This window comes from Sturnus vulgaris, chromosome 1 (genome assembly GCF_052056855.1).
Source record: "Sturnus vulgaris isolate bStuVul1 chromosome 1, bStuVul1.hap1, whole genome shotgun sequence".
Taxonomy (NCBI): Eukaryota; Metazoa; Chordata; class Aves; order Passeriformes; family Sturnidae; genus Sturnus; species Sturnus vulgaris.
Window position 1 is genome coordinate 143,990,403 of NC_142243.1, and position 12,764 is coordinate 144,003,166.

Genomic DNA, 12,764 nt, shown 5'->3' on the forward strand with positions numbered 1-12,764 from the left:
AGGACTTGGGGTTTTTTGACATTTGAGCCTCCCTTCTTCTTTCTCTTGGCATTGCTTCAGTCACAGTCCCTTGTAAATTAGTTCAGTGCTGGATTTACCAAGCTTTTAAGCTGTGCGGGAAACATTCCCTCTAGACTTCTTATTCTTCAGCTACACTCCTTCCCATTATTTTATATCTCTTCTTCCATCAAAACCTCCATGAAAACATTTTTTGTAAAGGGTCTTTGTTTTGTCTGCTAAATCCCATCATATAAATTTAACTCTACAATGCAACTAATTCAAAACTAACAGACATCTTGTGAAAGTACAGAGAAAGAAAAAAATCCAATACTGACTGCACTGAGCATTGCCGAGCCAAGAAGCATATGTTTCTTCTCCAATCAATAATATTTTATGTCTAAACTTTTTTCAAAGGAATTAGAGCAATAAAACCCATGAACTTAAACTCATAAGCAGTCTCCTTTCCTGACTGTATTTTAAGAAAAAGTAGGATGTGTTTCTGTTGTTGTTAAAAAATTCTGATTTAAAAAAATAATAGAAAGGAAAATGTGCACTGAACATCTGGCTTTCAGTGAGGTCTTGCTCTCTCCTATTTTTTCCAGCTGTGTTGGCTCTTTACTTTGATGGGTCCTCACTCAAGCAACCCTGAAGATCATTTTCCTACTGATTGGATGTCCCTTGGCTGTCTTCCCATTTTGAGAAGAGAAAGTAGGAGCGGATACCACACATGAACTTGGCTTAGATGGGACTAAACCGTCCCCTCCACTTTCAGGCACAGCTGGAATGAAGAACTTGAAAGTATAAATAAAACCCACAAAAAGCAAACAAGAAGACCCAGTCAGGCAGCTAAGTCTACTTATTCTGGAGAAGCAGAGCTGTCTGAGTACCCTCACCTATTCTTCAGAGCTCTGCACTCTCAGGGCCAGCCAGGAGGAAATGGAACCAGGTTAAAGATTCATATTCATAAATAAGCAGACTGAGAGAAACGCAGTCTGCTGAGCAAGGGGCTGGAAAGGAAGGTGGCTCTGTTTGGTTTTTTTTAAACTGTTGAGTGCTATCTTACTTCTCTGGTTTATGCTTATACAAATGACATCATGCTGTCCCCAAAATTTCTACTCAGTCCACAGAGTACTTCTTTTTAGTCCCTCACCTATGGCTGACAACACTTTCTGAAGTCTCAGGAAAATTTCTCTTAAAAGGATAGGATTGAATTTAAAATGTCAGTTACCCATGGTGGAAATAGCTGTTATGATAAGTGTTCCCATAACTTTGTCTGGGATTTCCTAGGCAAAAATATACATTCTACAGCACCTGTAGTGATGTGATGTGACACATCTGGGAAGGGCTGTATAAAAAAGGTATTGCTGACCTGGGGCTGTGTAGTCAGACTTCAATAGGGTCTTTTGGGTTTATGTTACATGCTCAAGTTATCAGTCTTCTACATGTGCAGTGGGGTAGAAAAAAGACACAGATCCTTTCATTACAAATATGATTTTACTTAAATTACAGGTGGAAAATGGCACATATTTGGAAAATGTAAACATATGGCGATTGTATTTAGTCTCCTTTAATCTGACTTCTGCAACATAGATAAAAAAAAAAATCAGTTTCCTACATTAGAATTTTGATTTGACCTACAGTGTGTTTTCTAAGAATAGCAGCTTGTCTTGATATGAACAGATGGATGATGCACAACCAGTTTATAAGCTGTTCCAATGATTATTCTTGTTAGAAATATTCCTATACTTCTAAAATTGCATCTGTTGCATTAAATCTCATGGTAGTTGTCTTTTGCTCCTGCTAGCTAAGCTTATGCTGGACACCAAGTGACAGAAAATGATTTCTGACTGTTTTAGAGGATGACAGCAATGTTCTTATCCTGTGCACAGCCCTGGGAAGAGTATGTGCAATACAATATACTCCTGAATTTAGGGCTTCTTGTAGGGATGGCACTAAAGTCTGCCCTTGGCAAAACAGCCTGGATAACAGTGGCTGTCAAGGCAGAAGGGCCTGTAGATGGGACAGGAATGGGACATCCACACCTGTCCAAGCTGATGTGGTGGGTTGACCCTGGCTGGATGCCCAGTGCCCATTGAAGCTGCTCTATCTCCCCTCTCCTCCACTGCACAGGGAAGAGGAAATAGAACAAAGGGTTCATGACACAACGGCAAGGACAGATCACTCAGCAATTACCATCATAGGCAAAACAGACTCGATTTGGGGAATTTAACTGAATTTTTGCCAAGCAATTCAGAGTAGGGTATTGAGAAAATAAAATCAAATCTTAAAAACACCTTCTCCCCACCCTTCCCTTCTTCCCAGGCTCCATTTTGCTCATTATTTTCTCTATCTTCTCTCCAGTGGTGCAGGGGGACAGGCAATGGGGGCAATGGTCAATTTATCACATGTTGTTTCTGCAGCTCCTTGCTCCTCAGTGGAAGGACTTGTCACTTCTTTCCTTGTTCCAGTCTGGAGTCTCCCCCATGGGAAACAGCTCTCCACAAACATCTCCAATGTAAATCCTTCCCATGGGCAGCAGCTCTCCACAAAATGCCCCAGTGTGGGTGACCCCCACAGCAAAGCTGCTCCAGCCTGGGCTCCTCTCTCCACAGCTCCTGCCAGGAGCCTGATCCAGCTCAGATTTCCAGTGCATCAGAGCCTCCTTTGGGCACCCACAGGCAGCGTGGGTTCTCCATGGGATGCAGGTGGATCTCTGCTCCCCTGTGATCCTCCACGGGCTGCAGGGGCACAGCTGCCTCACCATGTTCTGCACCAGGGGCTGCAGGGGAATCTCTGCTACAGCACCTGGAGCACCTCCTGCCTCTCCTTCCTCACTGACCTGGGTGTCTGCAAAATTGCTCCTTTCACATATTCTCCATTCTTTGGCTGCAATTCTGCAGGGATTTTTCCCCTTCTTAAATATCTTACCCCAGAGTTGCTACCACTGCTGCTGATGGACTTGGCCTTGGCCAGTGGCAGATCCTTCTTGGAGCCAGTTGCCAAGTGCTCCATGGGACATGTCAGAAGCTTCTAGCAGCTCCTCATGTAAAGTCTCCTCTGTAGCCTCCTCTTACCAAAACCTTAACTTGCAAACCCAATAGCGCTCAAGAGGAAGCTGATTGTCTGGTGTACAAAATATTAACCAGGAAAATACAGAGGGTTTTTTTGGGTTTTGAGTTTCGTTTTTTTTTTTTTGTTTTTTTTTTTTTTTTTTTTTTTTTTGTTTTTTTTGTTTTTTTTTTTTTGTTTGTTTGTTTGTTTGTTGTTTTTTTTTTTAACAAAGGAGAAGTCAGTACAAAGAGATATAAGGATTTTTTTTTTTTTTTTGTTCACACCTCCTGCTCCTGCATGGCCAGAGGGGTGTGCAGAGCTGGGTGTGTGTCTGTGCCATCAATTACTGCTCCTTACACGAGTGGTTAGCAGAGTGCAGGCTGTTAACAGCCAGGGTTAACCTTGCAGTGCTGCGATTTCTCTCTTGAGTATTCATCCATATTTCTCTCAAATGATTGTTGCTTTCTGCCATTAATATATCAATAGTTTATTTTGATCTTGAGCTGATTTTAAAAGCCATCCTCCAAGTAACAAGTAACAGGACCAGAGGAAATTACCTCAAGTTGCACTGGGGGAAGTTTAGGTTGGATATTAGGAAAGAATTCTTTGCTGAATGGGTGGTCAGGCATTAGAATAGGCTGCCCAGGGAAGTGATGGAGTCACCAGCCCTTAAAGCATTTAAAAGATATACAGATGTGGCACTTAGGGACATGGTTTAGTGGAGCAGTGCTAGGTTTATGGTTGGATTTGGTGATCTTAGAGGACTTTTCCAGTATAAATGATTCTATGGTTATGTGATCTTATGAATTAATAATCAAGATTGAAAAGAGCTGACCTACTTGAACAAAAGGTGGACATCACACAGGTGACAGACATCAGATGTCTCTAAATAAATTTGAAGACTCTGAAGTGGTCAGTGAGATAATGCAATGATAATAAACTTGTCATTCCCCTCTAATATCTGCTATTTGAGTTGAATACATCATGTAGGAAGGAAAGCATTCACCCAGCACTGTTGCCTTATTTTTCTGCAATCTTATATCCTAATAATTTGATTGAATGAAGGTGAAGAAAGAAACAGAATAAAGAAAAAATATAAGGTAAGCAGGACTGTGATTAAGCAAGGACTCTTTCCCTTCTGTGAGAGCCTGTATGAATAAAGTGCATACTCAGTGTGAGCAATACTTTGCTGCTGCTGTCCGCTCAACCCCACCTCCCTTCCCCTGCCAGGCTGTGAATGAATCCTGTGACACAGCTAGAGGGATGTGGACTGTGTTTTTAAGCCTCACAAGTGTTTCCTGGGCTGGATGACAGGCTGGAGTCCCACAGGGGTAGCAGAAGCCAGGGCAGGCTCCTTGGCAGGCAGGGACTCTGAACATTTCTTGCCTTTTTACTGTAGGAAAGGGCAAGATTAGAAAGGACAAATTTGAAACAGAAGTAAAGATATTTCAAAACCCATGTCTAAAGCAGGCCAGTGAATGCTGTTTTCTAGCAGATAGCCTTTGGAGGGCTGGTAAACACTTGTGGTCTGCCTAGGGAGGGTCTATTCAGAAATATGCCATCAGAGAGTCTGTGATGGCTTTTACATACAGCAATGTAGCTGAGAAATGAACTCTAGCATGTCAATGTCCAATTAAAATAATGAATTTAAAAACCCAAATCAGCTGAAAACAGAGTTCAGCCTGGTTATGGACCAAGAACAAAGCAGAATTATTTCAAACCTGATGAAACAAAAATGAGGGGTAATGCTATTTCTTTATTCCACATGAATCAGCTGTATATTTTATTTTCATGTTGTGTGATGCAAATTAGTGATGGCAAAACTTCATCATATTTGTCATTTACTGTGTCATAATCATCACCAAGTTTGGATGCAATTCCACCTCCCATTTTCTTGGCTTTGCACTGGATAACACTTTTCTGGTTTTGCAATTTTGGCTTTAGATGAGCTGGAAAAATTGAAAATGTGGTCAAGGAAATCTGATTTCTTACTTGTTTCTTACATGAAGAAACTGCTTTAAGTCAACATTTCTTCTTCCAAGAGAGCAATTTTTCTTGGCAATTATCCTAACATTATTCTAATTACCTATTTGTCTTAAAAATCTCCCAGTCTATTAAAGATGACTGTTACAAAGTCAATTCTAAAATTCACAATTTAAACTATAGAAGGCAACTCAGTAACTCAACAAGCTTAGCTGTACCACTACCTCCTTTCCATCCTCCCCATAGATCCAAATGAAGTTGTTATGAACTTTGCCTGAAACTAGCATAGATGTTTTTCTACCTCACCTGGCTTCATGAGTTTATAGTATCTCTGGAAGAGGATCTGCCCTCTCAAAGTACGAGTTGCACATCAAAGGATTTGGATAGCAGCCTGGGAAAGTGAAAAAACTTTCATATGGATATGCTGGTATTACGTGGGTGCAAATGTTGAAAGAAGTCACAGGCTCCTTTTGAGGACATCTCCCCTTTGCAGTTAAAAGGTGATGAAATGAAAGAACAAGGTGGCAGGTCCCTGCTTTACAGGGACTGCAAGGTTTATGCACCACCTCATCCTGCTCTTTTGGTTTTGGTTTCCTGTCCATAGGTGACACTGTGCATCAAACTGTGTCCTGTTCTCCTTAACAGATGGTCAGGTCCCACAGAGGGATTTGGGCTTGTGACCAATAATGACAATTCAGAGCAGCAGCAGCAGCAGCAGTGTGTGTGGTGTATTGTTAGATGCAGTGTAATATGGAGGAGTTGTTTATTATAAACTGGGGTCCCTGGTGCCTTTTTTCAGTGCTTGTCCAGGAGGGAAGGTTAAAGATCTCACGTGTCCCCTGTCTTCCCTGTGTGTCCACAGTGCAAGAAAAGATTCATCTAATCAGTGCTTCCTTTCTCAAGAGAGGAGCCTTGTTGGCCAGTGTTCTCTATTGTTCTATGAAATGACCAGTTTGGTTGAAGTATTTTTTGTAAAGTACACAGTGTAAGTTAGTTAGAAAATACAACTCTTGATTTTTCCCTTCTGAAAATCCAAGTGAAAATTACCAGAATCAGCTTTGTGTGATGTGTGTTGAATTGCACTGTTTCTTCACTTGGCTTCCAGACTTTTGGGTGAGACTTGGGTGAGGGAATACGCCTTGAGGAGTCAAACCTGGCCAAAGGGTGGGTGGCAGTTTATTTACTCATATTCACCAGCCAGTGTCCTGGGGCCAGTGGAAAAGCTTTGGACAATGCTCTGGGGTTGTGTATGCATGGACTGGATATGACCTCAAATATTTTGTGCTACCAGCTGGTTAGTGAGCTGTACACACAATATTGCAGTTTGGATGTTTCCTTGCAGAGGGTGCTCCTCTCTCTCTCTAGCTCTGCTGGAACAAAAACTCGGTGAGAACATGGGAAAGTATGATGTACAATGAAAGGAAGGAAAAGAGAAGCAAGTGAAAAGGAAAGTCACTAATTGATATTTTGGCATGTAACGAAGATTTTTATATATTTCACATCTGTACAAAACAATAACCTCATTAATCCCTCTGAACTGTGTCCTCTATTGTTCTCATCCGTAACTAAAACCTTCGCCTTTAGGAATTAGTCCAAAAGATCACAAGATTATTGCTCCATTATGAACTACAGATTGTATGTGTAGATTTATATGTTAAAATTGCCAAATTAATTGATGTGTTATTATTTTTTAAATCTCAAATCGGGTGTTTAGTCTGTGACTTGGGATAACATCATGAGGTCTCTAAACACAAAGGGGAGTGCTTTGGAATGCAAAGTGCCTGAATACTGACGTCAGACCATCATGTTTCAGGTTGCAAATCAATATATCTTTTTGAAGGGACTTGCATTTGAAAAAGATGTGTTATAAAATTTAATTTGCTTTAAATAAGTAACTGTAACTGAAATAAAATGGCAATTTCATGACCGAATTTTCACCAAGTCCATGATGTTGGAACTGAAATGGTATATTTCAGTAAAGATAAACTTTTTAATGTCTACGTAACATTAGAGAGATTAAAGTACTGAAAGCAAACAATGACATTATTATTTCTTATCGTGTCTTTTTAGGGTACTTGAGAGAAAGATCTCAATCATTTTGTTCTTCTCCTTGTAAACATAGTGACTGCTTAGATAACAGTCCTAGTTCTGACATTCCTTAGCAACATAGTGTGAAAACACAAACATGCTGCTTTTTCACCTCAACTGTGCTGCAAGTGCATATGGAGGATAAGTTCTCAGATAATCATGGACATGAAAAAAGGGACGTGTAAAAGTCCACAACTGGCCACGAGGCACATACAGCTGGAATCTGCCCTCTCTGCATCAGAATTGCAAATTTTGACAGAGGTTGGGCAGCATGGGAGCTGCTCACCCAAAAGGGTGGGCTCACTGTGGGGCGTGTAATAAGGAAATAGAAAGGTGGGCAAAATTCAGTTTTAGTTTTATGAATCGCTCCATTTGATTTTTCACAAGAGGGAATCCTGATGGTGATGAAAAGTTGTTTGGTTGTAAGTTGAAGGGGAATGTCTGCCCTGTGAATGTAAGAAGCTAAAATTGAGGGATTAGAGACATGGTACTCAATGTACTTGATTCATTTATGGAGCAGAAGTCAAGGAATGAAAAGTCTGCTGGGCTTCAGATGGAAATCTTTACATTTTCTAATGATGGCTTACTTTCTTCTAATTCTTTTAAGGGAAAAATGACATCCACTCAAGGCAATATGCAACAGGTTTTTTCCTCTAGAAAAGAAGAAATTACATAATTCACACCAAGTAGGCATGCTCAAAATTCTTTTTAGAATACAAGTCTTAAATAATACACAGATGTTTAAAATGCATTAATTTAGACATAGCTTTAATTGCAAAAACAGGGTAGATACTTGGCATGCATTGAGATCTATATTGTTTCAACTATACTGCTGGCACCATTTATACCTGTGGCATATTGGCAAAAACTCCAATCATTAGTCTACTTTTCTAAATCATATTTATTTCTTTTAGCTTCTGACATATAAAGAGTCTATAGCTACAAGAATAAAACTACCAAGATGCATTTCATTGTTTCATTTGTCTTGATTTGACACTTTGTAATAGGGTATTATTTTGACTTTTAATAAGTGAGCTTTTGTTCTTTTTGAAAAATGTTTTCCTCCTATCTCGTGTCAGCATTGATTAGTCTTTGCTGTGTTCAAGAATACTTTTTCTTATTTCCTCCTTCAGGTCTAAATGATGAACATGCAAAATTATGATCTTAAGTAGTGTCTAATGCATGAGGCTGGGAACCAAGACAATATTTCTCTCTCTCTTATTGACTAATTCGCGACTTTGGACTAGGATTATTCTTCATGTAAGGCTGAAAGGCATAATCAGTTTTGCAAAGTAACTCATGATCCTTTGATGAAAGGCACTATATACAATAACTGTGAAGTGTTTTGAACTGAAGGAACATGAGCTGGCAAGTTCAGTAGAGCAGGACAAAACTGTGGAGCACCAAAATGCATCAATGAAGTTATGACAGCCTGACAGGATTTTAAGCTCGTTTTGTTTTAAATCTGAACTTTGCTGTGGGGACATCTCCATGAAGTACCAGTTGTTGTCTTCACTCTCAAGAGGCAAGTCCCCTTATGACTGCCATATGCTGTGGTCCCTTTCCTGGGGCAGGGGCAGCCACCTCTGGGCTCTCTGCCTTGAGAGAACATGAATTCATATTCAGTATTTCATACCCAAGGGCCAATTTCTGTCCACTGAAATGAGTGAAAAATGGATAATGGAGAACATAATTGTGGAAAGTCCTTTTCACTGCTAAGATCAATGGTCTCTGGTCTTTGGCTTCTCTGCCCCAAGAAAATGCTATCATTGTCATAATTGCTGATTTTTCTCTTCAATCAGAACTGTAAACTGCAAAAGATCTACTGCTAAATAAGTATATAAGTATTTATCTTATTTTGTAGTCTCAACCATATTCACACAGTTTCCAGCTCTGTCTCAGTCCTGCGTGCTGACCTTTACCAGCACATCAGTCTGGTGTCACTGTGAATTTCTGCACATGGATACTGGTAGGGAACAGGGAACAGGTAATGGTTGTGCTGCCACATTTTGAGTCGTCCTCTGGATCACTTCCTGAAAGACCTTGAACAGAGAATATGGCCAGTTTTAACAAAGGTTATTGTCCTTTTTTCCCCCCCTTTTTGTGTTCAAGAGATTAAGACTTTATTGTAGGGTTTATAGAAGGAAGTGGATGTATTAAACCCTTGATAAGTTAAAGAGTGTCAGGTAATACCAACTGGATTTCTCAGGAAGACACAGACTGGATTTTCTAGAAGCTATACTTGTCCAAAGTTTTAATTTTACAGTTCTGTTAATGCAAATCTTGCACTACTTTCAGCAGTACAGAATTAATCTCACTTTGTTTTAGTTACCCACAAAGTACCTTTCCACATCTGGCTTGTCTCTGATGGGATCTGTGCCATCCATATCGGAATGACACTCTGTGTCTCTTAGGAAACATTTCTTCTGACCTATTGCAGTGTCTGCTTTAGAATTATAGACTCAAATAAGAGTTTGGATTGAAAAGAACCTTTAAAGTTCATCTAGTCCAAAGCTCTGCAATGAGCAGGGAAATCTTCAACACGATTAGATTGCTCAGATCCCTGTCCTGCCTGACCATGAATGTTTCCAGGGATGGGACATCTACTACCTCTCTGGGAAACCTATTGCAGTGTTTCACCATTCTCACAGTAAAAAACTTCATCCTTATATCTAGCCTTAATTTTAAGTTTAAAACCACTGTCCTTTACTCAGGATTGGATATTATTGGCATTAAATAAAATCAATCCGGCAGAGTAATGCAAATGTAACCATCAATTTTTGATCAAACAAGTCCCACTGTTAATGTTTAACAATTGTTCTTTTACTTGATAGCAATTGTTCATATTGTAGGGAAAGCTGCATAGCATGGAAATGTACTCATCTATCCAGATTCTATAAATGCACACTTTATAGGCATTTCCTGTACACACAAAAGATTGTAAATGTCAGAGAACATGAATACGTTGGAGGACTAATAAGAAAATTAATTGCTGGATACAAATATGCAGATAAAGGACATGATATACATCTAAGCCAAGATCTGCAGAAGTTATTTTATCTGCTTATGTTGCTTGGTAGTGTTTCATTGTTTCCTATAGCATTTTCCTGGAGAAACTGGCTGCTCACAGCTTGGATGAATGCACTGTTTTCTGGGTAAAAACCTGTCTGGATGGCCCAGCCCAGAGAATGGTAGTGAATGGAATTAAATCCAGTTGGCAACTGGTCACAAGTGGTGTTCCCCTGGGTTCAGTATTTGGGACAGTCTTAAATAACATCTTTATCAACAATCTGCATGAGGAGATGAAGGGCACCCTCAGTGCATTTACAGCCAGCACCAAGCTGATCAGCTGGAGGGCAGAAGGGCTCCATGGAGGAATCTGGACAGTCTGGATTAATGGGCTGAGGTCAATTTCATGGGGTTAATTCCAGGTCCTGCAATTGGGTCACAATAACCCCATGGAATCATAGAATGGTTTGGGTTGAAAGGGACCTTAAAGATAATCTATTTCCAATGCTCCTGCCATGGGCAGGGGCACCTTCTGCTATATCAGGTTGTTCAGAGCCTCACCCAACCTGGCCTTGAATACTTCCAGGGATGAGGCATTCATAACCTCCCTGGGGAGCTTGTTCCACTGCTTCATCACCCTTGGAATAAAGAATTTCTTTCTAATACTTAATCTAGACCTGCTCTCTTTCAGTTTAAGACCATTGCCCCTTGTACTGTTGCTATTTGCCTATATAGCATGCAAATGTACTCAACTAGGCAGCATCTACAAATGCACAGTTTCCCAGTGGCTGGAAAGCTCCCTGGCAGAAAAGGACCTGAACACAAGCTGGCTCTGTGCCCAGCTGGCCAAGAAGGTCAATGGCATCCTGGCCTGTACCAGCAATAATGTGTTCAGCAGGACCAGGGCAGGGATTGTCCCCCTGTACTCAGCACTGGTGAGGCCACACCTCAAATCCTGTGTCCAGTTCTGGGCCCCTCACTACAAGGACACTGAGGGGCTGGAGCACATCCAGAGAAGGGCAACAGAGCTGGGGAAGGGTCTGGAGCACAAGTCTGATGAGGAGCAGCAGAGGGAGCTGGGGGTGTTTAGCCTGGAGAAAAGGAGGCTCAGAGGGACCCTCTTACTCTCTTTAACTCCCTGAAAGGAGGCTGGAGCCAGGTGGAATTTGGTCTCTTCTGGTAACAAGTGATGGGGCAAGAAGAAATGGCCTCCAGCTGTGCCAGGGATGGTTCAGTTTCAGTTTTAGGAAAAAGGCTTCTCTGTTGGGGTGGTCAGGCACTGGAGCAGGCCACCCTAGGAAGTGGTGAGCACCATTCCTTCAAATGTTCAAAAGACATGGAGGTGTGGTGCTCAGGGACATGGTTTAGTGGTGGATTTGGCAATGATGGGCTAAGGATTGGACTGGATGATCTTACAGGTATTTTCCAATATAAATGATTTGGTGTACCCAGCATCCTAGCCATGGTGACTGAGTTCACCATTCTTAGTGTAAAACTGTAAAAGCCCTCCCTTTAAAAAGTGATGAACAGTTATTTTTGCAGGGCTACTCCTTGCTTTAATTTTAATACAGATATATTTTTTCTTTTAGCCAAGAATAAGAAAAGCTGGAGGTAACAAAGCTCATAGCCAAAGTTTCTTGATCATGTGTTTTTTTAACCCACTATTTAACTATGAACTTATTTACAAATCAGATATTTATTTCACACTTGTCTCAATTTTAACTATTGTAGACAAGGACAGTGTCTATTTGATAAATTTTTAGTTGGTTTTGGTCTTCTTTTCCCTAAAAATACCTCCAAACTCCTGCGGTTGAACATTACCTATGTAGATATGATTTCAACTTCATGCATGCTAATTGGAAAATGGAAAACAGACTACTTGGAATGTAAAAAATAGTTTTGATCCTTATAAACAAGAAACTGATTTTTCTGTATTCTAGGGAGATTGTATTTTTTCACTTCATTTAGTAGGGCCTCTGAAAGGGAGGAATAGCTTATGCTGATGAATTATCTGCAATGGGTTAAGCAATAAATGTGAAAAACCCAAATTCTAGAAGATGTGCCAAGAAAACCAACCACAGAGAGTAGTTACATTTACGGGTCTAGTTATCAGTCCACATTTTTGAGGTCTCTATGCTTGGTGTCATTGTCACCTCAAATGGGTCTATATCAGACTGTTTTATGTTCTTCTAATATCCTTTTCTCACGTTGCATGGCCCATGAAGTCAGCTTTGGACCCACCTTTATGCTTTCTTTAGACTGCTCTATATCATTTTCTGAAGATGTTTCAGATAATGTGTTACAAATGCCAGCACTTCCATTTTCTGGCCAAGGTGCATGGTTTGGATACTGCCCCACCTGGGTCAAAAAGAGCCACAATGTTTCAGCAAGGGCTACAATCTTCTTCATCTAGTAGTCACAAAACAGAAGCTGGAAGACATTTTTCAGGCTTGTGGCTTACCTGAAAACTTGTTTCTGTAGCCTGACCAAAGTTCCAGGATCTCCATAAACCCACTCACAATAGCCAGGAGCTAGACACTTAAGTGCAGGCAATGAATTATTGTCTACATGGGGAAATTGGCAAATGCAGGGTGCAATGAGCATCATAATGTGCATAATAAATTAATTAATTA

At 40.5% G+C, this 12,764-nt stretch overlaps 1 long non-coding RNA gene across 1 annotated transcript in view; it reads right to left on the reverse strand.

Moving 5' to 3' along the window:
• Window positions 1-5,480: 5,480 nt before the first annotated feature.
• The window catches only part of LOC148225569 (uncharacterized), a 66,153-nt gene continuing 58,869 nt past the window's right edge, over window positions 5,481-12,764 (reverse strand). The window contains exon 5 of the long non-coding RNA XR_015808443.1: window positions 5,481-9,164. This is a non-coding gene — a long non-coding RNA (uncharacterized LOC148225569). The remainder of the gene's footprint in view (window positions 9,165-12,764) is intronic.